This window comes from Taudactylus pleione, unplaced genomic scaffold (genome assembly GCF_031769625.1).
Source record: "Taudactylus pleione unplaced genomic scaffold, aTauple2 ptg000685l, whole genome shotgun sequence".
Taxonomy (NCBI): Eukaryota; Metazoa; Chordata; class Amphibia; order Anura; family Myobatrachidae; genus Taudactylus; species Taudactylus pleione.
The window spans coordinates 3479339-3507297 of NW_028285087.1; positions in this window are offsets into that span (position 1 = coordinate 3479339).

Sequence of the window (27959 nt, forward strand, 5' to 3'; positions counted from 1 at the left end):
AATTATAAGATATGTATCTGTATAACCAATTAATATATAAGTACTAAACATCTCACATATATAATACTATGATATAACAATAATTCCTAGAAAGGTAAACTATAAAACTAATGCGGCCATGCCTCCAGCTGGTATAGAAACATACATGCCTACTCTCCCGGGACGGTCGGGAGGCTCCCAAAAATCATGTGGCACTCCCAACCGCCCGGAAAAGGAGACAAATCTCCCGGCTGGCCGCCACCCCTTGGATCCACATACACAGCTCCCGCATCGCATGGCGATGACGCAATTTGTGCTGAACTGCATCATCGTGACCCCGCCCCCTGCTTAACAATGCCATTCATCTTGGCATTGTGAAGAAGAGGGGGCGGGACCACAATGATGTGACCACGCCACCATGACCCTTGCACCGCCCCCCAATATTTCAGCAACTCCGCACCACACCCCCCAATTGCCACATCCGCCCCCCCGCCGTACAAGCCTGGCTGCCCCCTCCCGGAGGGCGGGAGATAAATGTCGGCAAGTATATATAAACATTAGCCCAAATTCAGGAAGTTTGCCTGTACAAGTACCATGAAGTTGTTTCAAATACTCTAAAGTATCTTTGCCTGCGTAGATTGATCAAGGGTCTCAATATAAGTACCCCACTTATTATAAAACCGCTTAACTCCTGATTCTATTGCTGGAAAGACCACTTGTCTGTCATGGAATAGTATCTTCAAAAGTAGTGTTTTATCTGTCTCCAAGAATGGGGGGACAGAGGATGTCCATTTACACAAGATAACCATCTTTGCAACTGTAACAATGATAGAGAGCAGGGGTATAATGTTTTTAGACTTTGGGCCATTCCGAGAAATGGGCACACAACATAACCAAGGGATTACAATGGAGAGTAAAGGCGCGTATCCACTACACGATTAAAATGAGCTATTGATCGATAACGACATCGTTATCATTCGATCGCTCATTAATCGTTCATTAGTCGTGTAGTAAAATGTCGAAAACGACCAGCGATGCGCGGCCTTCAACAGCCGAACCACCACCGCCTCTATCACCGTTGACCCGGGGAACTTTTTAGTAGTGCATGCCTAATTAGCAGCAATGCCGGAGCCAGGAAAAGCAAGAACGAGCCTGTAAAATGTCGACCGCGGCGTCCCCTTAGTCTTCCCCTGCTGTGTCCCAACCCTCCCCCCAGGTGCTGAAATTAATGGTGCCGGTAATGACCCTATGGGCCAAATGTAATAGGGTGAGAGTGTAGAACATGTGAGAGTTTAGCAGTAATCTCTCACATTGGTCGAGTTTTATCTTCAAAATGGGAAAAAATCTGAATGAAATTTTTAATTGTGAGAGTTTTTTTAGTCTGAAAAACATACGAGTTTGCTCTGTTGCTTTGTTCTCAGACTCTATTACATTGGCCGGGTTTAAAAAGTGTGAGAAAACTCTGACATTTCCTAAACTCTCACCCTATTACATTTGGCCCAATTTCTCCTTCTATGGCTTCATATGAAGGCATTGTGAGGGCTATTAAATCTACTATGGATCTACCGCTGCAAGAACAGGCTGAATCCTTCAGGTAAGCATTAAAGCAGGGATGGGGAACCTCAGGCCAAGGGGCTGTATAAGGCCCGGGGAGTCATTTGGCCCTCAGAGCTTTTTTCTGCTAGCCTCCCTGCAGGCAGAATCTATGCAGCAGTGTCTGAGAGCAAAGCAACAGAGCAAACTCGCATGTTTTTCAGACTCAAAAAACTCTCACAATTTAAAATTTCATTCAGATTTTGAAAATAAAATTCGACCAATGTGAGAGTTTACTGCTAAACTCTCACTTTTTCTAACTCTCACCCTATTACATTTGGCCCAAAAGATCAGTAACGGCACCGTTAGTTTCAGCAGTTGGGGAGGAGGGTTGGGACCAGGGCCATAACTAGGGTAGTGCGACCAGTGCCATGGCACAGGGCAGGGGGCACTGTTTGGACCTGTCAATTTTCCTGTTTATCATCATTCCCACTTGTAGCTTCCACTTTTGTTATCCCCAGCATCTCCTGGCCTCCCCCAAACTGTTCCCTGGCCCTTCCCCATGAGGCCATGGCTCTTTTTCAGGTGCACTATCTTATGTCCCTATTTAAAAAATGGGGGGGTCGCCAATTCTCTCTCTGGCACAGGGCACCAAGAAAATCTAGGGCCTGATTCAGACCCACTCGTGAGCGGCTGTCCGCTCGCAAGTGGGTCGATGGTGTGCACTGCGCATGCGCACGACGGAGGGAGCTCCGTCGTGCGCATGCGCGAGACGCGACGAGCGAAGGACTTTCCTTCGCTTGTAGTGTCTGATCAAAGGGGGCGTGCTGTCGATGTTGATTGACAGCACGCCCCCTTTGGTGGGCGTGCCGGGGGCGTGCCTCCCAGACGGAGGCGTTCCCAAGGGAACGCCTACCGTCAGAAGCCGGCCCCACTGACATCACTAGTGATGTCAGTGGGAGTGATTTTGGCTCTGATAGAGCCAAAATCACTCCAGGCCTTGCGGTTGAGAAACTCAACCGCAGGCTTCGGCTCGCAGTGGCGATGGTCGCGATGGTCAAGACCATCGCGACCATCATCCTGCACGCTCGTACATGCTGTGGGTGGTGACCCACAGCTATACGAGCGTCCAGGAGGACGCTCCATAATTATGGAGGTGGGCCCTGATTCAGAGCGAGCGCTCTGGTCAGAGCGTCCGGCTCTGAATCAGGGCCCTAGTTATGGCTCTTGTTGGGACACAGCAGGTGAAGACTAAGGTGACGCCGCAGTCGACATTTTATCGTCTCGTTCTTGCTTTTCCTGGCTCTGGCGTTGCTGCTTGTTAGGCATACACTACTGAAAAGTTCCCCGGGTCAGCGGTGATAGAGGTTCAGCTGTAGGAGGCCGCTGCTGGGCATACAAAAGGGCGGATTCACCACGGCCACAGAGGAGCAGCCTCATGCTGCTTAAGGGGTTACCAGGGTTAGCGGTGGTGGCGGTTCAGCTGTAGGAGCCCGTTAGTGGGCTTGAGAAGGGGGATTCACCATGGCCACAGAGGAGCAGCCTCATGCTGCTGCCATCCTCTTCTAAACCGGAATTGGAAGTCCATCCCACCCATTTACGGGAATAAAAATGCAATAAAATAAACCATTAGATGTACTGTTACTTTCAACAAAATCAATGTTTAAACATAAAAAAATATGACGTAAAGAGGATTATGGACTCCACCTCCCTCTTCTTTTCTCCAGCTCGCAGTGCAGTTCCTGCTTTGTACTGCAGCTGTGATTAAAGTATGGGGGGGGGGCATTAAGGGAGAGGCACCCAGGGGGACATGCTTTCTGATTATCTCCCACCCATTTAATCCGGCTCTGTGTCTGCAGACTGGGAGGCTGGGGCTGGCTGGCAACTTTTAGCCTGGGGGGCAAATGCATGCAGGCGGCCCTGCAGAGGAGTAGCGTGTAGCCAGGGTGCCCAAAGAATGTGCGTGCTATGGCGCCGCCCCCCTTCAAGTGTTTCAGGGAGGAGGCGGGTCCATATGGGATTAATGTAAGGTAAAAATAAAGATTAGCGGCAGCCCCCTGTCATAGTACCCATATGCAGTGCCCCCGTGTGCCACAGGAGAGAACACCCTTATGCAGGCCTCGAGTAGTGCCCCCCAGTAGTGATCCCCCCCCTATGCAGTGCCCCTTGTGCCCCCAGTAGTAAGCCCCTTATATAGTGCCCCCAGTAGTGGTCCCCCTGTGCAGTGCCCCCAGTAGTAAGCCCCTTATATAGTGCCCCCAATAGGGGTACCCCCTATGCAGTGCCCCTTATATAGTGCCCCCAGCAGTCCACCCCCCATGCAGTGCTCCCAATAGTGGTAACCCTTATGCAATGCCCCTTAAATAGTGGCCCCAGTTGTAGCCTTCCCCCTATGCAGTACCCCCAGTATTGCCCTTTATATAGAGCCCCCAGCAGTGGTCCCTCGATGCAGTGCCCTCAGTGGTAGTCCCCTCCCCCTATGTAGTGCCCCTAGTAGTAGTCCACTCCCCCCTACGCAGTGCCCCTAGTAGTAGTCCCCTCCCCTTGTAGCGCCCCTAGTAGTAGTCCCCCCTTGTAGTGCCCCCAGTAGTAGCCCCCCCTTGTAGTGCCCCCAGTAGTAGTAGTCCCCCCCTTGTAGTGCCCCCAGTAGTAGTAGTCCCCCCCCTTGTAGTGCGCCCAGTAGCAGTAGTCCCCCCCTTGTAGTGCCCCCAGTAGTAGTCCCCCCCTTTGTAGTGCCCCCAGTAGTAGTAGTCCTCCCCCTTTGTAGTGCCCCCAGTAGTAGTAGCCCCCCCCTTTGTAGTGCCCCCAGTAGTAGCCCCCCTTGCAGTGCCCCCAGTAGTAGTAGTCTCCCCTTGTAGTTCCCCCAGTAGTAGTAGTCCCCCCCTTGTAGTGCCCCCAGTAGTAGTAGTCCCCCCCCTTGTAATGCCCCCATTAGTAATCCACCCCCCTGGTAGTGCCCCCAGTAGTAATCCCCCCCCTGGTAGTGCCCCCATAGTAATCCCCCCCCTGGTAGTGCCCCCAGTAGTCCCCCCCCCCAGCAGAGAGAGACTTGATAAAAAAAAAAACACTTACCTGAATCCCCTGCTCCTGATCCCTACGCTTCTACCGGCTCCTCCGGCCGCTTTGCATTATGGGAGAGACGTCGTCATGACGATGTCTCTCCCATTACCCACTGCGGGAGCCGGAAGATGGCTCCCGCAGTGGGAGCAGCAGCAGCTGATGAGAGTCTGACAGACTCTCAGCGGCTGCTGATTATAGCAAACACACAGCTGCCGGCTCCGGCGGCTGTGTGTTTGTGCTGTGTAGTGCTGACCGAACTCCGTCCGGTCAGCGCTACACACGCGGTGCAGTCTGTGTCACAGTGACACAGACTGCCCGCGGCCCGCATGACGCTGCGGCCCGGGGGGCACATGGCACCCTGCCCCCGGGCCCAGCCCGCCACTGCTGGGAGGTAGGTAGAAAATGCTGCTTGGCTGCTCTGATTGTGTGTAATTCACAATTAGAGTGGCCGGGAACCATCTCTCTCTGCCCGCCCGTCAGTTGCCTGCCCTATGCACACTCCATGAGTAGCTGCACACTCCATGTAGATGCTGCCAGCCCGGCCTTGCCAATGCTCAAAGGCCCCTAGAATCGTGGGGTCCTAGGCAACTGCCCAGGGTATCCATATGTTAACATGCCACTGATTTAGAGATAGATATAATCGTAAAGCCACACACAAGCGGATGTGCAGTTGCGTCCATCTAAAATGCAAATGCAGCGTGAGGAAACAGACACCTCCTGGCTGCATCTGCGATTCCAACGCTGCTACCGAGCTTGCAGCCTGGGATCACCAGTGATTTTTTCTCCTTTTGGTCAGGCTGACGGGCTTACCACAGCCTGACGGGCTCCTGACACATTGCGACACGCCCCCATTTCTGGTGGGGTCTTCCTCCCAAAACGCTGCAGCCTGTCAATCAGGCTGCAGCTGGGAGGCACTGCGAGTGGACTCAGAGATGGCGGGCTGAATACACGGAATACACATCCTGCACATGCGCAGACCTGTAACTATCGGAGATGTGCGCTAACCATCGGGTTAGTATACATCTCCGAATCAGGCCCTTAGTACAGTCAGAACAAAGAATTGGTGTGAGGTGGAGCTTATCAGAAGGCAATAAGGATTAATAACCTATTTTAATCACAATAGCAAAATAAAAATGCAAAATACACATATCCTAAAAAAACCATTCACATATTAAATATCCAAACAGCAAAATGAATCTCAGCAGGGGCCTGGAAGATGGCCTATATATCCTGATTCCACACGGTACTAAACAAATAGGTGCCTGTGTTGTTTCAAATAACTGAAAGTTGATATTTATGTAGCCACAATGATTCTATAATGTAGCAGACAATGTTGCAGTAAAGTTAATACGTTACTGTATTAAATTTCTAGTGACACACTCAGGGTTGGACTGGCCCACGGGGGTACAGGGGAATGCCCCGGTGGACCCCACTGCCTGTGGGCCCACCCCCTCCTCTAGGGATCAGGTTCAAGACTGTGCACTTGAACTATACATTATACATATGTTACATCATATTGTACAGGACTATGGTGTATTTTCTACAATGCATTGCTGTTATTAATCTGGTACATTATCATGCATGCACTAGCAGTATTCACTATATATAAATTTTTAAGGAGCCCAGTCCATGCACTCTCTAATGGTTAGCCAAGCCTCTGTGGAGGCTGGCCACACCCCCTTTAGAGGCTGGTCACACCCCTAAATATGGGCTCCTATCACTGCATTCTCCCAGCGGGCCCTTCATGGCCCAGTCCGACACTGGACACACTTCTAAAAGATCTTTTTTATAGAATGTCCTGAGTGGATCTCATATACTCACAATCCTGGATTAGTATAATGTAGGAAATGATCCAGCTCCTCACTGATTAGGCTGTATGTGTGACTGAGCTGACGTGTCCAGACAGACTGTGCGACTCTCTGTCAGGAGACCCAGCGTATTCCAGCAGTTGCCCAGCGTCTCCGACAAAGTGATGAGAGCAGGGTCCGTAATCACAATAAATTGCAATGGATCAACAGTGTTCTTAATACAGCGAGTGGGTAGTCACCCTCAGTTAGAGCAGCATGCACCCTCTAATAATGGCTTCCATAATAATTGTAATCAGGTGAGGGGCAAAATGAGCAGCGTAGTCCCAAGTCTGGCACTTGTAGTCTCACCCTCAGATGGAATGTCCGCACTTTCTGTGGTTTAAATCCAAGGTGCAATAAGTAATAGGATGATTCTCAGGTCCAGTGAGTATATCTTAGACAAACTCCTTCTGTATCCTTAACATGTTTCTCCTCACATGGAGGCAGAGTAAGATGCAGACCAGCAACTTAAGCTGCGTACACACGGTACAATAAAACTGATCGATTTTAAGTATAACGATATTGTTTATATCGTTCAGTTTTTGGCCCCTTCCAACCCACCAATGACCTGCGATGTGCGGGCACGTATGGACGACAGTGATATCGTCCATCGCCCGTGCATGGAGGTCAACTTGCTCGATATCGAGCAGGTCCACGATCGTTGATCGCCGGTCGCTATAGTCGTTGGTAAGTTGGTGGTGTGCTGGATGATCGATATGGCTCATCCAGCACACCAGGGAGGCAGCAGGATGATCAGACAGCAATATCGTTGTCTGATCACTCCGTGTAAGCACCTTTAAAGTACCTGCAGCTGAATATGTGAGCTCTATATAAATAACCGGTAATAAAAAATAAATAAAAATGACAGCTATGAGGTATGTGAATGTGTGTATAGTATGTGTGTTTGTGTGTGTGTGTGTATAGTATGTGTGTTTGTGTGTGTTTGTGTATAGTATGTGTTTGTGTGTGTGTGTATAGTATGTGTGTGTGTGTATAGTATGTGTGTTTGTGTGTGTGTATAGTATGTGTGTTTGTGTGTGTATAGTATGTGTGTATAGTATGTGTGTTTGTAGGGGGCGTATTGTGATAGCATGCAATATTGTGTGATTGTGTGATGCTGATTATCCCCTAATATTCACGCCACTGACAGAGTGATTTTATAGAACAATAGTTGGACTGTATCTTGCCCTATATATATGATATTCTGTGCCCTGCCCTGTTAGGTAATACATATCTGGGACACTAATTAGGCTGGCATACAATTATGTAGGTAAGAAAGGAGGAGCAATCACTATATTCTTTCCCCACGCTCTGGAAGCATTATATGTGTGAGAGTAAAGGCACACATCCACTAGACGATTAAATTGAGTGATTGAATGATAACGATATTGTTATTATCATTCAATCGTTCAATAATCGTTCGCAAACCGTTTGAAAATCGATAAGAAAAATGTCTAAAACGACCAGCAATGTGCGCTCCCGCTGGTCGTTTAGACATCTATCATCGGGCAAAAATGCTGTACAACCTGAAGATAACGTCAGGTTCAACATGTTTGCAGATGATTGATGTTCCTACACTGAGCGACTGCACGTTCAGCGTAGGCACATCACATGGTGCATACACGCGGTCTAATTTGTCAGATCATCGATTTTGTTGAACGATAACAATGAACAATTGAACGATTTCATGAACGATTATCTGAACGATTTCTGACAGTATTAAAATGAATAAAATCGTCCAAATCTTGCTGCAAACACAGTCGATGTCAGATATCGTTATCTGACATAAGGGCACGCGCATCGTTGGACGATGCATGCCCAACATGTCAACTATATGAACGATTGAACGATTTTTACAATCGTTATCGTTCATATCTGACAACAAATCTGACCGTGTGTATGCAGCAACAGACTGACAAATGACTGCACGATTACAATGTCGTAAGCAGGCAGTCTTTTGCCTGTCTTCTAGTGGATGTGTGCCTTAACAGGCCTCCCAGAGGTTGCAGCTGTAAGAACAGTGACTGGCAGAGGGCAGCTTGGCATCTCTGATGCCCAGAACATGTAAAGCACAGAGCCTGTCAGCAGTAAACATCTAACCATGTCATATTATGTGCTATTGTAACTCTGTAATACCATGTGCTGTGTATACATGTAGCGGTGTAATAGTGTGTGCTGTGTGTACATGTACAACTGTAATAGTGTGTGCTGTGTGTACATGTACAACTATAATAGTGTGTGCTGTGTGTACATGTACAACTGTAATAGTGTGTGCTCTGTGTACATATACTGTAGCAATGTAATAGTGTGTGCTGTGTGTACATGTAGTAGTGTAATAGTGTGTGCTCTGTGTACATATACTGTAGCAATGTAATAGTGTGTGCTGTGTGTACACAAACAAATGTAATAGTGTGTGCTTTGTGTACATATAGCAATGTAATAGTGTGTGCTGTACGTACATGTAGCGGTGTAATAGTGTGTGCTGTGTGTACATGTAGCGGTGTAATAGTGTGTGCTGTGTGTACATGTAGCGGTGTAATAGTGTGTGCTGTGTGTACATGTAGCGGTGTAATAGTGTGTGCTTTGTGTACATATAGCAATGTAATAGTGTGTGCTGTGTGTACATATAGCAATGTAATAGTGTGTGCTGTGTGCACATGTAGCGGTGTAATAGTGTGTGCTGTGCGTACATGTAGCGGTGTAATAGTGTGTGCTGTGCGTACATGTAGCGGTGTAATAGTGTGTGCTGTGTGTACATGTAGCGGTGTAATAGTGTGTGCTGTGTGTACATGTAGTAGTGTAATAGTGTGTGCTGTGTGTACATATAGCAATGTAATAGTGTGTGCTGTGCGCACATGTAGCGGTGTAATAGTGTGTGCTGTGCGTACATGTAGCGATGTAATAGTGTGTGCTGTGCGTACATGTAGCGGTGTAATAGTGTGTGCTGTGTGTACATGTAGTAGTGTAATAGTGTGTGCTGTGTGTCCATGTAGTAGTGTAATAGGGTGTGCTGTGTATACATGTACTAGTGTAATAGTGTGTGCTGTGCGTACATATAGCAATGTAATAGTGTGTGCTGTGCGTACATGTAGCGGTGTAATAGTGTGTGCTGTGTGTACATGTAGTAGTGTAATAGTGTGTGTTGTGTGTACATGTAGTAGTGTAATAGTGTGTGCTGTGTGTACATATAGCAATGTAATAGTGTGTGCTGTGTGTACATGTAGTAGTGTAATAGTGTGTGCTGTGTGTACATGTAGTAGTGTAATAGTGTGTGCTGTGTGTACATATAGCAATGTAATAGTGTGTGCTGTGTGTACATGTAGCAATGTAATAGTGTGTGCTGTGTGTACATGTAGCGATGTAATAGTGTGTGCTGTGTGTACATGTAGTAGTGTAATAGTGTGTACTGTGTGTACATGTAGTGATGTAATAGTGTGTGCTGTGTGTACATGTAGTAGTGTAATAGTGTGTGCTGTGTGTACATGTAGCGATGTAATAGTGTGTGCTGTGTGTACATGTAGTAGTGTAATAGTGTGTGATCTGTGTACATGTAGTAGTGCAATAGTGTGTGCTGTAAGTACATATAGCAATGTAATAGTGTGTGCTGTGTGTACATGTAGTAGTGTAATAGTGTGTGCTGTGTGTACATGTAGTAGTGTAATAGTGTGTGCTGTGTGTACATGTAGTAGTGTAATAGTGTGTGCTGTGTGTACATATAGCAATGTAATAGTGTGTGCTGTGTGTACATGTAGTAGTGTAATAGTGTGTGCTGTATGTACATATAGCAATGTAATAGTGTGTGCTGTGTGTACATGTAGCGGTGTAATAGTGTGTGCTGTGTGTACATGTAGTAGTGTAATAGTGTGTGCTGTATGTACATATAGCAATGTAATAGTGTGTGCTGTGTGTACATGTAGTAGTGTAATAGTGTGTGCTGTGTGTACATATAGCAATGTAATAGTGTGTGCTGTGTGTACATGTAGTAGTGTAATAGTGTGTGCTGTGTGTACATGTAGTAGTTTAATAGTGTGTGCTGTGTGTACATGTAGTAGTGTAATAGTGTGTGCTGTGTGTACATGTAGTAGTTTAATAGTGTGTGATGTGTGTACATGTAGTAGTGTAATAGTGTGTGCTGTGTGTACACATAGCAATGTAATAGTGTGTGCTGTGTGTACATGTAGAAGTGTAATAGTGTGTGCTGTATGTACATATAGCAATGTAATAGTGTGTGCTGTGTGTACATGCAGTAGTGTAATAGTGTGTGCTGTATGTACATGTAGTAGTGTAATAGTGTGTGATGTGTGTACATGTAGTAGTGTAATAGTGTGTGCTGTGTGTACATATAGCAATGTAATAGTGTGTGCTGTGTGTACATGTAGTAGTGTAATAGTGTGTGCTGTATGTACATATAGCAATGTAATAGTGTGTGCTGTGTGTACATGTAGTAGTGTAATAGTGTGTGCTGTGTGTACATGTAGTAGTGTAATAGTGTGTGCTGTGTGTACATATAGTAGTGTAATAGTGTGTGCTGTGTGTACATATAGCAATGTAATAGTGTGTGCTGTGTGTACATGTAGTAGTGTAATAGTGTGTGCTGTATGTACATATAGCAATGTAATAGTGTGTGCTGTGTGTACATGTAGTAGTGTAATAGTGTGTGCTGTGTGTACACGTAGTAGTGTAATAGTGTGTGCTGTGTGTCCATGTAGTAGTGTAATAGGGTGTGCTGTGTGTACATGTAGTAGTGTAATAGTGTGTGCTGTGTGTACATATAGCAATGTAATAGTGTGTGCTGTGCGTACATGTAGCGGTGTAATAGTGTGTGCTGTGTGCACATGTAGTGGTGTAATAGTGTGTGCTGTGTGTACATATAGCAATGTAATAGTGTGTGCTGTGTGTACATGTAGTAGTGTAATAGTGTGTGCTGTGTGTACACGTAGTAGTGTAATAGTGTGTGCTGTATGTACATATAGCAATGTAATAGTGTGTGCTGTATGTACATATAGCAATGTAATAGTGTGTGCTGTGTGTACATGTAGCGGTGTAATAGTGTGTGCTGTGTGTACATGTAGCGGTGTAATAGTGTGTGCTGTGCGCACATGTAGCGGTGTAATAGTGTGTGCTGTGTGTACATGTAGCGGTGTAATAGTGTGTGCTGTGTGTACATGTAGCAGTGTAATAGTGTGTGCTTTGTGTACATATAGCAATGTAATAGTGTGTGCTGTGTGTACATATAGCAATGTAATAGTGTGTGCTGTGTGTACATGTAGTAGTGTAATAGTGTGTGCTTTGTGTACATATAGCAATGTAATAGTGTGTGCTGTGTGTACATGTAGTAGTGTAATAGTGTGTGTTTTGTGTACATATAGCAATGTAATAGTGTGTGCTGTACGTACATGTAGCGGTGTAATAGTGTGTGCTGTGTGTACATGTAGCGGTGTAATAGTGTGTGCTGTGTGTACATGTAGCGGTGTAATAGTGTGTGCTGTGTGTACATGTAGTAGTGTAATAGTGTGTGCTTTGTGTACATATAGCAATGTAATAGTGTGTGCTGTGCGTACATATAGCAATGTAATAGTGTGTGCTGTGCGCACATGTAGCGGTGTAATAGTGTGTGCTGTGTGTACATGTAGCGGTGTAATAGTGTGTGCTGTGTGTACATGTAGCGGTGTAATAGTGTGTGCTGTGTGTACATGTAGTAGTGTAATAGTGTGTGCTTTGTGTACATATAGCAATGTAATAGTGTGTGCTGTGCGTACATGTAGCGGTGTAATAGTGTGTGCTGTGTGTACATGTAGCGGTGTAATAGTGTGTGCTGTGTGTACATGTAGTAGTGTAATAGTGTGTGCTTTGTGTACATATAGCAATGTAATAGTGTGTGCTGTGTGTACATTTAGCAATGTAATAGTGTGTGCTGTGTATACATGTAGTAGTGTAATAGTGTGTGCTTTGTGTACATATAGCAATGTAATAGTGTGTGCTGTGTGTACATTTAGCAATGTAATAGTGTGTGCTGTGTGTACATGTAGCGGTGTAATAGTGTGTGCTTTGTGTACATATAGCAATGTAATAGTGTGTGCTGTGTGTACATATAGCAATGTAATAGTGTGTGCTGTGCGCACATGTAGCGGTGTAATAGTGTGTGCTGTGTGTACATGTAGCGGTGTAATAGTGTGTGCTGTGTGTACATGTAGCGGTGTAATAGTGTGTGCTGTGTGTACATGTAGTAGTGTAATAGTGTGTGCTTTGTGTACATATAGCACTGTAATAGTGTGTGCTGTGTGTACATGTAGTAGTGTAATAGTGTGTGCTGTGTGTTGTCGAAGCCGGATTATTGGCTAAGACCAGATTTTAAATTAATATCGGGTGACGTCATCTTGTGTTGCCCCTGACGACGCCATCTTGCGTCGTCAGCACAAAACCATTGAGTACGATGCTTTATTAGATTATTAGCATCGTGCGACTGCTTTGCTCCCGAATATTGTTAAAAGTCCTACCATAACCTATACGCACATTAAATAAAACATAAAATATATAAGACGCACAGCGCACAGTTGCGCTGTTTATCAAAGCACTCTACACATAAACGCACCACGCATATTAGTGACTATACGCAATATTCTCACACTTACACATACCAAAAACTTATAAAAAGGTTCCTCCACATTAAAAGCTAAATATTAGAGGTTTTATTAGCGAATACTTATGTTGTGAAATGTAATATATACGATATTTAAGGTACATAAGCTAGTAGACATATCATGTTTGGTACCATTCTAAATCACTGTTTATTTGCAGATTTCCGCAAGGAAATTGCATCATGCGTTCGCAAGATATGAACTATATGACAATTGTGGGTGCTGTTGCATGCATTGCAGTGGCACATCACAGGCATCGCCTGCACTTTGCCCCTAATAGAAGTGACCCCAAAGTCTACACAATGTGCTGGGCACCCACGCCTGCTTAGGGGAGAAATATGGAGCTTTCAGCGAAGGGGGTTCCAGAGCGATCAGCAGCCATATTCACAATATGTTTCACTGTGGCAGGTGAATATCGTTTTTAAATCTTTATTGTATTTTATAAATTTTTAGTTACAACAGAACAGAGAACTGTAACCGAGCACCCAGGTGTCATGACGCAAAATAATATTTTATAGCCGCAATAAACAAAAATTACACTTATTACCGTCATAATTGATACTTTACAAAATAGTCCCCAAAGTTGATATAGGAAACGCACACAGTAAACCTATAAAACCTATAGTGACATTAGGGTAAGATCATGGCCAGAATAACAGGACAGCATGGTGGGGGTATTGTGACAGCCGGCAATACTGTGTGATGATGCTTAACACCTAATATTCATATATCAGGGGCCTATTCATCAACACTAAAATAACGGTTTTAAGGACATTTTCCTTTTTTTAGTATTCATGAACACACTTAACACAGGAGATATCACTGATATCTCCTGGCTAAGTCCGTCTTTGTTAATTTCCACACTCCCCATACATTAGTATATTAGTACATTGGGCTATTCATCAAATTCCGAAAATTATGTATTTTCAGAATTTGATGGTGTTACTATACGCCACTCTCAGGTGACGTACAGCGGGATACACTTACCTGCTGTTAGCTGGGCAGGTCCTCCTCGGCTCCCTCCGTCGCTCCCTCCTCCTTCCTTCAGCTTCGACTGCTGCTCCTCCGACTGTGTTCTCCCGGCAGAACAAAGTAAAGTAAAAAAAAATGTTTTACTTTTTTTAACTTTATTGTTTTCTTCTCTTCAGAAGGGAGGTCGGGGTCCGCGGCTGCAGCAGCCAGATAGGTGGGGGACATGGAGGAGGGCGGGGGAGGAGGGGGACATGGAGGAGGGCAGGGGAGAAGGGGGACGCACAGAATTACCGCAGCTGTAGGCAGTGCTGCACATTCGCGGCTTTTACCACTGTAACGGCGCATGCGCAGCACTGATTACAGCTGCGGTAAGTTAGTGTAGAGAGGGAAAACTATCTATTTTCTGAAAGGCTGTTATCGCCATAATGACAGCTTTTCGGAATAGATAGTTATGGGGAGGAAGAATGATGAATCCCTCCGGTAATTAGGTAGAACTCCATGCGAGTTCTAAACCTAATTACCTCCATCGATATTTTAGTTATGATGGATAGGCCCCAAAGTCTTGTACACAGAACACGCAACGGAGTAACAGTCATACTTGCCAACTTTTGAAAAAGCATTTCAGGGAGATTGTGAAAGCAGCACCTATCAGGGCGGTTGTAAAGTGGGCGTGTACTGCTATATCTGAGAGGCGTGTCATATAACTGACTTACATCCAAATTTAAACGAGCCCCAAAGCAGTTAGTAAGATCTACATGTTGATGACAACACACTGATACTTATCAGAAAATACATGTAGCCATAGGGATCATTGTGCCTTATAACTAACGCAGGGAAATGATACTAATCATCCTATATGAATGTATAGATCTCTCAATAGAGGTAAGGTGCAATCAGGGAGATTACTAGGGGTAAATTTACTAAGAATCGAGTCTGGGCGAGATTTTTATTTTTTCAACTCACTTTGCTTCACCAAAACTCGGGTGAGTTTTCCCTTATAAAAATCGCAAATTTACTAAGAAGTGAGTTTAACCGAAAGTGAGGTTTCCGCTGGTGAAGCAGAGAGAGATTTCTTCCCCTATTTGCGAGTTTAGATGCGATTACTCACCCGGGATTGCAGTGTTTTCTCTCTGCCAAACTCACCCCAGCAAGCAGCCTTCACATATCAGTGAGATATGTGAAGGCTACTTGTTTATTGTACCTGTAGAAAAACAGGATAAATGTTTTTAAAAAAATGACGTAGGGTCCCCCCTCAAAAGCCTAACCAGCCCTGGACTTGCCAGCCAGTCCTGGTTCGGACAATTATGGGGAACAAAACAAGTAGGGCTCCAACGTAATTTAGGAACCAGCACCAGGCTGCAGGGCCAGTTCTTTTTTGATTTTTTTTTTGGGAAAAATTGCGTAGGGGTCCCCCTATAATTAAAACCAGCACCAGACCAAACCAACCTATACTCACCTCCTCCATCCTGCTGGTCTCCGTAGCATCCAGGGGGGTCTTTGGAAAAAAAAAAACAGACACTAGAACCATTTACTAAGGTGGCCACACACATACAACGCTAACCTGTCCCTGCAGCCTGGTGCTGGCTCCTAAATTACGGTAGAAGCCGACTCATTTTGTTCCCCATAATTTTAGGAAACAGGACGGGCTGGCAAGTCCGGGGCTGGTTAGATTTTTGGGGGCGGGGACCCTGCGTCATTTTTTTAAAATAAAAAAACACTTTATATTAGGTATTCAGGCAGTAAAATACACAAACCACACTGATCTGTGTATGTTTCTGCCAAACTCGCAGCTCAGGAGGTGGTCTATTTGAAACATCAATTTATCAGTGAGTTTGCTACAAACTCACCCCAGATTCTAAACTCGATTCTTTGTAAATTTGCGAGTTGCAACTTTTTACATGTAAAGTACTTCCAAGTTTGGCCGATGGTGAGTTTAGTCGAGTTTGCAAACTCACATGAGTTTTAACAGTGAGAAGAGAAAACTCACTTCCAAACTCGCACCTGTTTGGTCTTAGTAAATTTGCGAGTTTGAAAAACAGGCTAAACTCCCATGATTTTGCAAACTCGCCCAAACTCACCCAAACTCGATTCTTAGTAAATTTGCCCCCTATACTCTCCAGGGAGACAGGGAGTCTCCCTGACAATGAGGGAGAGTTGGCAAGTATGGTAACAGTGTGTTAGGGGGGTTAGCATGTTCCCCCTGTGTCTTCTTATAGTGCAATGGTTAGACTGTAGCAGTCTGTCTGTAAGACAGGTGATATGCTGTGCCCTGCCCTGTTATATAATACAAAATGCATTTCTCAGACACTAATTAGGCTGGCATACAATTATATAGGAACAAGAAAGGTGCAATCACTATTTCTCTCCCCACCAGAAGCCCACACTGTAACAGCATGATACGTGTGTGAGGATCGGCTGCTTAGATAACGCAGGACATGTGAGGCCCAGCTACTGCCTGCTGCAAAAGTCCTGGCGCCTTTATAATATAATCCTGATTATACAATCAAATTGTATTAAGGACACAGTGTTTTCCTGGCAGAGGAGCGTGGCTGATACGGAGGCACTACCCATTCTGCATATATTGAGCCTGGCACTGATTAATGTGTATATAATGGGTCACTGTGAATATACAGGGTCTGGCCTGGGACGAGTGATTGTGCAGGTGCGATTGGGTGTTGGGGTAACACAAGGTCACAGTAACATATGGAGGGGACAAGGATAGCGCACGGGTTGTCGTCTCCAGCACGCTAGAAAATCTCATTAAAGATAAAACCCGTATATTGATTAAAAAATGAAATAAAAATATAATATGCTGAATATATTATTGTAATTTTAGAAGGGTTTTTATGCTTAAGCTTATCTTTTTACTGCCACTTTTTGGGGTCTATTTACCAAACGGTGATAATTACTTTTTTCCCGTTTTCGCCAGATAAAAGAGGTTATTACCGCTTCTCCGTATTTATTTATATGGATTTAGGAGTCCATTCATCATCGGTTAATGGCCCGTTACACAAATGCTAGTTTACGCATATTTAAGGTAAAGGGCCATTCATCATCAGGGGCACTGATAGGACCACCTAATATTCATCAAACTCCAAAAACTTAACATTTTCGGAGTTTGCCTGTGAGAACAAACGCCAGGTGGCGCTTGTTGTCGGAGTTCCGCTCCTTCCTATGGGAAGGAGTTCTGGGGAGGTGAAGAGGGATCAGTGGCGTCCCTCCCCTCGGTGACACCCGGTGCGGGATGCTGTGTGCTTGGCGAGGCTGCGCCCCGCCGAAAAGGGGGCATGGCCATGTGGGAAGGGGGAGTGGCCTCCCGGCCGAACACCCGTGGTCCCGCTATTACTTGGGGGCAGGGGGGTGCCGGAGGTGCGGACTGCCCTGTGTGCAGTGCCGGCCAGCTCCCTCACAGTTGTGAGGAGCCGACTGTTGCACTTATTATACAGTGCAGCACCCGGCTCCTGTCACTGAGGGGGAATCTGCACCTTGGTGTCACCCCTTGACGGGTGCGACCCGCACCCCCCTTGTGACACCACTGAGTGGGATCCAAGTGGCTCCCTCTGCCGCCTCCTCACTGCCTCCGCAGTAGCTTTGCGCATACATGACCTCAGGTCACACAAGCGCAGAAGCCGGCGATGGGGACAGGAACTTAAAGCTGCTAGATCTGTAGCTACGCTACTAATCGCAGGAACAGCTGCTTTTTGAGGCGGCTGTCCCAGCACCGGGGCAGTGCTGAATTGCTCCGGTGACAAGTATCCCCTGCGGCAAGATGGATACTTCATCATCCGGGGCCAAACGATTATGAATAGACCCCTTATAAACATGGACGGCGATGTGCTTGCTTACCAGTGCGGCCAACGTCCGGACTCTGTACTGCACAAATTAGGGAAGGGGTTACATATCTTACTGGGCATGTGCGGCCTTATCGGTGTGCGCATATCCAGGACTTAAAATTAAAAGACTGGCGTTTCGCGTCAGCGATGTGCTGATGCCAGGTGGAGAAACTGGAGAGGTAGGTTTACTCAGGACTTCTCTGATAGGCACAAATTTTATATATAACAGCAAAATCACACAGATGTGTAATCATACATCTTTGCTGCAGTCACGCCAAACAGCACCTCTCGGTGCGCCAGGTCCCGTGCGACTCTGCTAGCTGTGGGCATGTTTTTTTGCTTCTTTTTCACCCGTGATGTGAATAGGACCCACCAGGAGACCGCTCTGATTAATTTTATATTCAACACTTGAATATCTGTGTGCGGCTTAGTCTGAATCTGTATACGAAGCGCCATGATGCAGCGGCCGCAGCTCTTTTCCACGCAGAGATCTGTTGCGCTTCGCATTTTTGGGTGAAAAAGACACGAAAGAGACGTCTGAAGGTAACATAGATGCACAGGCCCTGACGGCTAACTCGCGCCACGTGATATATTGGGGCTAGATGTATGAGAACACCTCTGTATACTGTATCGCTGCGGAAAAAGCCACCACAGGATGAGTTTTAGCGCCAAGAGAAGGGAGATGTGGATAAATACGCCCCTTTATCATAAGGCAGATTCTGGTGTGCGTTGTTCTAGCGTTATAATGGATCATCACCCTGTGCCATGTTTTTCCCACACATGGAACTTAAATACGACCTTTTGGAGGAGATACTGGAAGCGGCGCCATCAGGTCAGGCATCCTTTGTGTCCCAAAATCCCTGTGGACCATGAGGAACGCCCCCAAAGTGCATGTAGAAATATCAAACAGGATATCGTGTGCCCCACATGTGCAGGGGAACTGGGAGCTTCTGATTTCTCAATTGCAAAACTGTTACAGGTGCAGGTCTTTATCTCTGGTACTGGTTTTAAAGCTGAGATGTCTCTTCAAAACTGGTTGGTTTCCACAGATGTTGGAAGCCAACAAGACTGGGGTATATGTACTAAGCCTTTGGAGAGAGAGATAAAGTAGAGAGACATAAAGTACCAACCAATCAGCTCCTAACTGTCATTCTTCAAACACAGCCTGTAACATGGCAGTTAGGAGCTGGTTGGTTGGTACTTTATATCTATCCAAGGCTTTCATAGGCATGACGTGGGCCATCTATAGTTCAAATAGTTTGGGGAGCATGAGTTGGCCACTTGTTAGGGACATCAGCTCGGCATCTGTCTAGGGAATGGGATGATGGGGGCCACAGCTTCACCTGCAGGGACGGGAGGTATTAGTGCAGTGGCTGATATTCACTACTGAGCTGACTGTAAGAACCTGTACACAATTATTTGTGGTCACACCACCCGGTATACACCTTATGCCAATGCTATAACAAGAGCGGACCTTGATCACAAAGCAATGGAAAGCTTCAGGACACGCCAGGGGCCGTAGCTTATCCTCTAGCCGCAGATCACATCTATGGGTGAAATCTGGCTGCGGAGACTGATTCCAGATATACTCCCGTGCTGCGGGCGGTGCCGGGAACATTTATATACACAGTCCTAAGTGCAAGTTAAACATATGAAGTGTGTTTATTGTTTTTAGGTTTCCCATAGTTAATTGCATCTTTTATCTGTGCTACTTATTGGCCAGCTTTAGTTTCTGTGGGGATAGAGTACTTGTGTGAGTAAACACCAAATGGTAATGACACAAGAGGCGTTCCAACTTCCCCTTTGCAAAGTCTAATATTTCCACGTTATATACAGCCAATGCATTGCATAAACCTTATATACAGGAAATTCAAATTGAAACATCAATGTTAAGTAATTGGGAAGACGGTGTCTCACAATTTAAAAATAAATATATATATGTGTGTATATATATTGTGACACAGTTAGGTTAGGGGGTCCCTCTCCTGGGTAGAGGACTCCTTCCTTTCACACACAGCAGCTGGGAAACAGTACGCCAGACTGGATGCAAGTACAAGCTGGTCGGCGCCAGTCTTTATTGTACAATATCAGAAACAACATAAAGAAAACATAAACATAAATCCTAGCCCTGTCGGGGCACTAACTTCACAGATAGTTCCCTCACTACCAGAACCTGGCAGGGCCTAATGCCCTCACCAGCAACAAAAGCACAGCACAACACTCACGGATAGGTTTTCAAGTGTCTCTGAGCAAACTCCCTGTCTGCTCTCCCAGGTGAGACAATCAGCCCTAAACACACTAGACTTATATTGGCCACTCTCAGGTGGAAACCCTAACAAGCCTGTTACCAGGCTAAGAGAACCAAAACCTGGAGTGGCCGTGGGTGGAGCCCTCCCTCTACTCTCACCCACAACCCCCAGGTCCCAAACCGGCTTTTCAAAAAGCCGAAACTCAAGCCTGCTACACTGCAGACTTTCTCCTGGGGGTTTAAAACACATAAGACAGGAATCTGGGACAAATGTACCTGCCACAGACCACTTTACCAATGATCCTATCACATATCCCCCCCCCCCTTTGTTTCGACCTGTGGGGCGGAACAACTGAAGCCCCCAAACAATGAACGCGTGACAACGCGTCAGCATTGGCCAGCTGGCTTCCTGGCCTGTGTTCCACTGAAAATGTAAAAGTTTGTAATGCCAAGAACCATCTCGTAATTCTCGCATTACTGTCCTTATTTTCGGACATCCACTTCAAAGGGGCATGGTCAGTGATCAATTTGAACTTTCTTCCAACCAAGTAGTACCTGAGAGCCTCTAACGCCCATTTTATGGCCAACGCCTCCTTCTCCACTGTGGCATAGTTTCTCTCATGTACATTCAACTTTCTGCTAAGATAGAAAATAGGGTGTTCCTCACCCTCCTTGTTCTGGGACAGGACCGCTCCTATACCTACTTCTGACACATCGGTTTGTACTATGAATTCCCTTTCAAAATTAGGAGTCATCAGGACTGGTTGGGAACACAACGCTACTTTCAACTCCTGAAAAGCTTTCTCTGCCTCAGGACTCCATTCTACCATGACTTTTTGTTTGCCTTTGGTCAGGTCAGTCAGTGGGACTGCCATGGTGGCAAAGTTGGGTATAAACCTCCTGTAGTACCCCGTAATTCCCAAGAAGGCTCTCACCTGCTTCTTATTCAGAGGCCGTGGCCAGTTTTGTATGGTATCAACTTTATTGAGCCGAGGCTTTATCAGGCCTCTGCCAATGGTGTATCCCAGATATTTTATTTCCTCCATGCCTAGACAACACTTTTTTGGGTTGGCTGTCAAACCTGCCTTATAGATGGAGTCCAACACTGCTTGTACCCTGGATAAGTGAGACTGCCAATCAGGACTATGAATGACCACGTCATCCAGATAAGCAGCCGCATACCGTCTATGGGGCCTTAGAATCCTGTCCATCATTCTTTGGAAGGTAGCAGGTGCCCCATGTAGCCCGAAGGGCAACATCTTGTACTGAAACAAGCCCTCTGGCGCTGAAAAAGTAGTCTTTTGTTTGGCGCTCTCAGTTAACGGTACTTGCCAATACCCTTTGGTTAAGTCAAGAGTGGTTAAATACCTTGCCGTCCCTAGTCTCTCAATCAGTTCATCTACTCTTGGCATCGGGTAGGCATCGAATTTTGAAACACTGTTCAACTTTCGGAAGTCATTGCAGAAACGTACACTCCCGTCGGGCTTTGGAATCAACACAATGGGACTTGACCATTCACTATGTGATTCTTCAATAACCCCTAACTCTAGCATATTTTTAATTTCTTTCGACACCGATTCTCTTTGTGCTTCTGGTAACCTATAGGGCTTTAGATGAACTTTAACCCCTGGGTCAGTGATGATGTCATGTTTAATGACCGAGGTTTTCCCAGGTACGTCAGAGAACAGCACCCTATTTCTGATCAGAAACTCCTTGACCTCTTGTTGTTGAATTGCTGACAGGGTTTTTGCCACTGTCACTTCTGGAACTAAAGGCCCTGGATTTACTGGAGGGGCTCGGACGGCCGACAGTACCGTTCTATCTTTCCAGGACTTTAACAGATTTATATGGTATATCTGTTCCGGCTTTCTTTTCCCCGGCTGGTAAACTTTGTAATTGACCTGCCCCACTCTTTCTAAGATTTCAAAGGGCCCTTGCCATTTAGCCAAAAGTTTATTTTCCACAGTGGGAACCAATACTAACACTCTGTCCCCAGGAGCAAAGCTGCGTAACCGAGCATTGCGGTTGTATACCCTCTGCTGTGCCTGTTGAGCCTGTTCCAGGTGCTCTCTCACTATCGGCACTACCGCAGCAATTCTCTCCTGCATTTGAGAAACATACTCAATCACCGTTTTGTAAGGACTAGACTGCCCCTCCCATGTCTCTTTGGCAATGTCTAGTAACCCCCTTGGGTGTCTCCCATACAACAAGTCGAAGGATGAAAACCCGGTGGAGGACTGGGGAACTTCTCTTATGGCCAACAATAAATACGGCAATAAGTAATCGCAATCCCTACCATCCTTGTCGACCACTTTCCTAAGCATGTGTTTTAACGTCTTGTTAAACCTCTCGACCAGCCCATCGGTTTGGGGGTGATAAACCGAAGTTCTTAACTGTTCGATTTTGAACAGGCGGCATAACTCTTTCATGACTTTTGACATAAACGGTGTACCCTGGTCAGTTACTATCTCCTTGGGTATACCCAGCCTGCTAAAGACATGAACTAGCTCTCTGGCAATGGTCTTGGTTGACGTATTGCGCAACGGGATCACTTCCGGGTACCTGGTAGCGTAATCGATTATGACCAGAATATACTGGTGTCCCCTGGCAGACTTCATTAAGGGTCCAACCAAATCCATCGCTATTCTTTCAAACGGCACCTCTATAATAGGCAATGGAACTAGTGGACCCTTAAAATGTGGCCTGGGAGCATGATACTGACACTCAGGGCAGGATGCGCAAAAGTCAGACACCTCTTTATGAAGCCCGGGCCAGAAAAACCTCTGCATTATTCGCTCAGTGGTTTTCTCTACCCCTAGATGGCCTGCCGTTATATGACCATGGGCCAGATCCAACACTGTTCTTCTGTAGGCTTTGGGAACTATTAGTTGTTCCACAATATCTTCCCCCTTCTTAGTCACCTGATATAACAAATCCTGACACATTACCATGTGGGGATAGGACAAAGGACTATCAGGGTCTACGGGTTTACCATCAACTACTTTTACATTCTCCCTGGCTTTTACCAAAGTAGGGTCATTCAACTGCTCCACGGCAAAGACCTCTCTTCTGACCTCTAAATCAGGCAGACGATCCACTGGCCCAACAACACTTCCCACCTCAATGGGAGGCACATCAGTTGGCGGGACATCGTCACGCTCCGCATTCTCTAGTTCGCCAACCATAGTAGAAAAAGGGAATAACTCTGACTCAGAAGAAACTCCCTCCTCCACTACATCGACAACCTTCTCAAATGGATCGGGGTTGTTCACCTCTGGAACAAAACGGCTTTCCCACAACTTCCAGAAGTGAGCAAAGTCTCTCCCCAATATTGCATCGTACACCAGACCATGCACCAAACCCACAGAAACTATAGCAGAGCCACATGGTGTCTCGATGTTCACCTCGGCCGTAATATAATATCGATTATCCCCATGTATGCAGGTCACACCAACAGTTTTCCCTGTATGCCTCAAGGAGTTCACCAGCTCAGCTTTTATAAGTGTCACCAAGCTAACAGTGCCTCTACTCGGTTGCCATCTACAGTGAGTACACACATGTGCTTATCAGTCTCAGCCTGCCGGTCAGCCGTACAGGCTGTCTGTGCAAAGAAAGACCCCCTGCGGTAGACATGAGCAGTATCACATTGCATAGGTTCAGTTGTAAGTGAACAATTAGCGGCAATATGGCCGAAGCCACCACATCGGTAACACTGAGTCATATTAATGTCTAGTCGTTTACGGGGCAAGAACCTTCCTGGCCTGGCAGGCCTGTCTCCAGGTTCTACACCCTCAGTCTTAGGTACATTCCACCGCCCAGCACCCTTCTCCCCTGGAACAGTCTTACCAGTGTCTGTGGGAGTTCGCCGGTGCGCCATCGGGGCTCGGTGGGGCATACTCATCAGCTCCTCAGCCGCCACGTACCTCTCCACCAGCTCGACCAACTGGTCCACGGACTTAGGGTCTGCATGGCTCACCCACTTGCGCAGAGTCACAGGTAATGATCGCAGGTACCGGTCCATCACGACCTTTTCCACGATCTGTGGTCCCATCAGCGTCTCGGGCTGTAGCCATTTTGAGGACAGATGGACGAGGTCATGCATCTGTGAACGTGGAGGCTTGTCCCTATGGAACTCCCAGCGGTGGACCCGTTGGGCACGAACAAAGGTGGTGACTCCCAAGCGAGTTAGGATCTCCTGTTTTAGTTTTTTATAGTCCTTGGCATCAGCTAGGCATAAGTCGAAATATGCTCTTTGTGGCTCCCCAGACAAAAAAGGTGCCACCAGACTTGCCCACTGCTCCTTGGGCCAACTCTCCCTTTCGGCCGTTCTTTCAAATGCGGCGAGATAGGCCTCCACATCATCGCCCGTAGTCATCTTTTGGAGGAAGTGACTGGCTCGTACGGAGTGAGTGGGGGTGGGAGGACCAGTATTAACATCGCTGGGTCGGGCGACCAGGTGCTGTATCACCTCTTTTATGGCCTGGCTGTTTTCCTCAATGGAGACCTGTTGAAGTCTGTTAGTCTCCTGCTGAGCTGCTGTAGCTTCCTGCTGAGCCCTGGTAGATTCCTGCTGAGCTGCTGTAGCTTGGAGCAAGGCCTTAATAATGTCCTCCATTTTGTCCTGGGGTGTAGGTTGGAAGCTGAACCTTGCCTCTCTGAGCATTGACTGACGTCTCCTCTATGGGACTCCAAGGACACAGTGTTATTTCCACACTCACAAATTGGGTGTCTGTCCCTTTAATTTTTAAATGGAAAGTTTTCCTCTTGCTGCAACTTCAGTGTGTGTGGTTGCCCGCATTCTCCACCATATTGTGACACAGGTTAGGGGGTCCCTCTCCTGGGTAGAGGACTCCTTCCTTTCACACACAGCAGCTGGGAAACAGTACGCCAGACTGGATGCAAGTACAAGCTGGTCGGCGCCAGTCTTTATTGTACAATATCAGAAACAACATAAAGAAAACATAAACATAAATCCTAGCCCTGTCGGGGCACTAACCTCACAGGTAGTTCCCTCACTACCAGAACCTGGCAGGGCCTAATGCCCTCACCAGCAACAAAAGCACAGCACAACACTCACGGATAGGTTTTCAAGTGTCTCTGAGCAAACTCCCTGTCTGCTCTCCCAGGTGAGACAATCAGCCCTAAACACACTAGGCTTATATTGGCCACTCTCAGGTGGAAACCCTAACAAGCCTGTTACCAGGCTAAGAGAACCAAAACCTGGAGTGGCCGTGGGTGGAGCCCTCCCTCTCCTCTCACCCACAACCCCCAGGTCCCAAACCGGCTTTTCAAAAAGCCGAAACTCAAGCCTGCTACACTGCAGACTTTCTCCTGGGGGTTTAAAACACATAAGACAGAAATCTGGGACAAATGTACCTGCCACAGACCACGTTACCAATGATCCTATCACAATATATATATATATATATATATATATATATATATATATATAATTGGAGAGGAGGGGAGGGGGAATTGTCCACATGCAGAAGGCGTGTACATGAAAAAAGGGTGTGGTCCTGCTGTATGGGGGCACGACCTGGTGGTATGGGGCACCGCCGTGTGCCACGCCCCCATTTTGTGTTATGCTGTAAGCATCCCCAGCGCTTCCCAAGCAGTGTGTGGATGCCGTGTGCATTCATTCACTGCTGCTCTGCTTCACAAGGGCGTAGCCCCGCGACCAGGGCTGCCATCAGAATTTGCGTGGCCCGGGGCTGACACCCCACCCTCCCAGCACCCTCCACCTGAGGCTGAATGTGGCTCAGTGATGTTAGCTACACTCAGATGGCTGCCTCAAGTTTATTTATGTGATTAGTGCAGTTTAACAAAGTAAAAACAAATTGGTTTCAGCAGGTGACAAAGTGATTATATTTAGCCTAAATATAATCACTTCTACTCCACATGCTGAAACAAACCATCCCACCAGTCTCATTACTTAGCTCCCTGAAGGAGGCTCCTTTTAGTCCGGCTCCTCTGCTGACCCCTTTCATGATGTCGCGTGCCGACAAAGAAAAAAAAACTTTATTGGAGTGGAATTGGGAGGGGGCAATTGGCCGGCCCTCCCCTCCCTCAATTAATCATATAGTCAGGCCTTTCCCTCTCCAATCAATCATGTAACCGGCGCGGCTTGACGGTACCCATTCGGAGCGGGGCCCCCTTTTACTCAAGGGGGTAACGCGAGCAGCAAGAGCGTGCCGGCCAGGGCGGGCCCCACCTTCACCCAAATGGGTAGTGTGGCCGGTGACGGCGGGCATTAGGAGTGGGTGCGTCGCGGTAGAGGCGGATGGGTCTCCCCCTTTTTGCAGTGTCCGGGCTCGGGACTGCAGTCCCGGCAGTCGTCCCTGATGACGACCCTGCTCACACCCGTCTCCCTGCATGCCAGCCGAGCAGAGAGTCGGGAGGTGGAGCTGCTCGGCCAGGCTTGCTGGCGACCGGAAGACGCCCATCCTGCCATTGGCCCTTCTGGAATTTGCCAGATTGCCAGTCCGGCTCTGGTAGGCAGACTAATCACCTAACACCTGTTGTTAGATGTTAGATGTTGTTAGATGAAGAAGGAGGGCTTATCGAGCTGGTTCAAGTAGCTCCTACTGCAGCCCCCCCAGCTCTTGTGTTCCTTCGACCGGAAGTAATAGCGCTTTTGCGCAGGTACCCGAACTCTGGTTTCAGCATAATTCCAGAAACACTGTACAGTGTAGATGGTGCAGGAGATTAGGGTGACCACAATCTGCTTGATTGCCTTCTGCTGACGGATGAGCCCGTTGCTGTCCTGTGAAACGCTGCAGAACTCGGCTGATGAAAAGTTTGTGAGACACCTATTTGTGCTGGGATTAGTGGGAGATGATTTTCATCCTTGCTTCATTGGGTGTGGACAGATAGTTGAACATCTTGACACCACAACTCGTATCACCAACAAGCTGTTCATGGCTGTAATAATACTGATAGTTTACTAAATGATAGCGATCTATAGAGTCTAGCACTATTCTCAATGCCCATAGGGGCCCATTTATCACAATCTGCATATGGAATGTGGTCGTGATCTGAAAATGTCATCAGGTCTCCTAATGAGATTTAGATAAATTAGAGATGAGCGTTTTACAAAATACACTTTAGCAGGCTATCAGGGTATCATTAGGGTGCCATTAGCATTAGGTTAGGAGGAGTTAGGTTTGGGAGTTTAATAGGTAGATCTAAAGCAGTGTTTCTCAAACTCGGTCCTCAGGACCCCACACAGTTCACTTTTTCCAGGTCACCCAGCAGGTGCACAGGTGTGTTCATTACTCACTGACACATTTTAAAAGATCCACAGGTGGAGCTAATTATTTCACTTTTGATTCTGTGAGGAGACCTGGAAAACATGCACTGTTTGGGGTCCTGAGGACCGAGTTTGAGAACCTGTGATCTAAAGACAGGAGAAGGTGTCTGGGAAGTGTGACTGCAGGCATTGGCATATCTATAATGGGTGCAGGGTGTGTGGGGCACACAGGCCCCTGGGTTCAGGTGGGCCCACAATGCATACCCTGCACTCATATAATTAGTATATTTACCTCTCCAGAATCCCACATCGGCCGGTTCTGCTGACTTTAATCATCAGTAAAATGATGTTGCAGCCACTTCCCTGGTGATTAGTTCATGCGCAGTAATGATGTCCCCAGGAATAAGGCACAAGTGCCACATTCCCGGAGACCTGGGCATGCGCAATAGGCTCTCATACAAAGCCAGAGACCACTGCGCTGCTGGAGAGGAGGGAGCCCTTATTCAATGTCCACAGTAGTAATGCCCCTTATGCAATGTCCCCAGTAGTACCCCTTATGCAATGCACATAGTAGTAGTGTCCACTTTTCAATGCCCA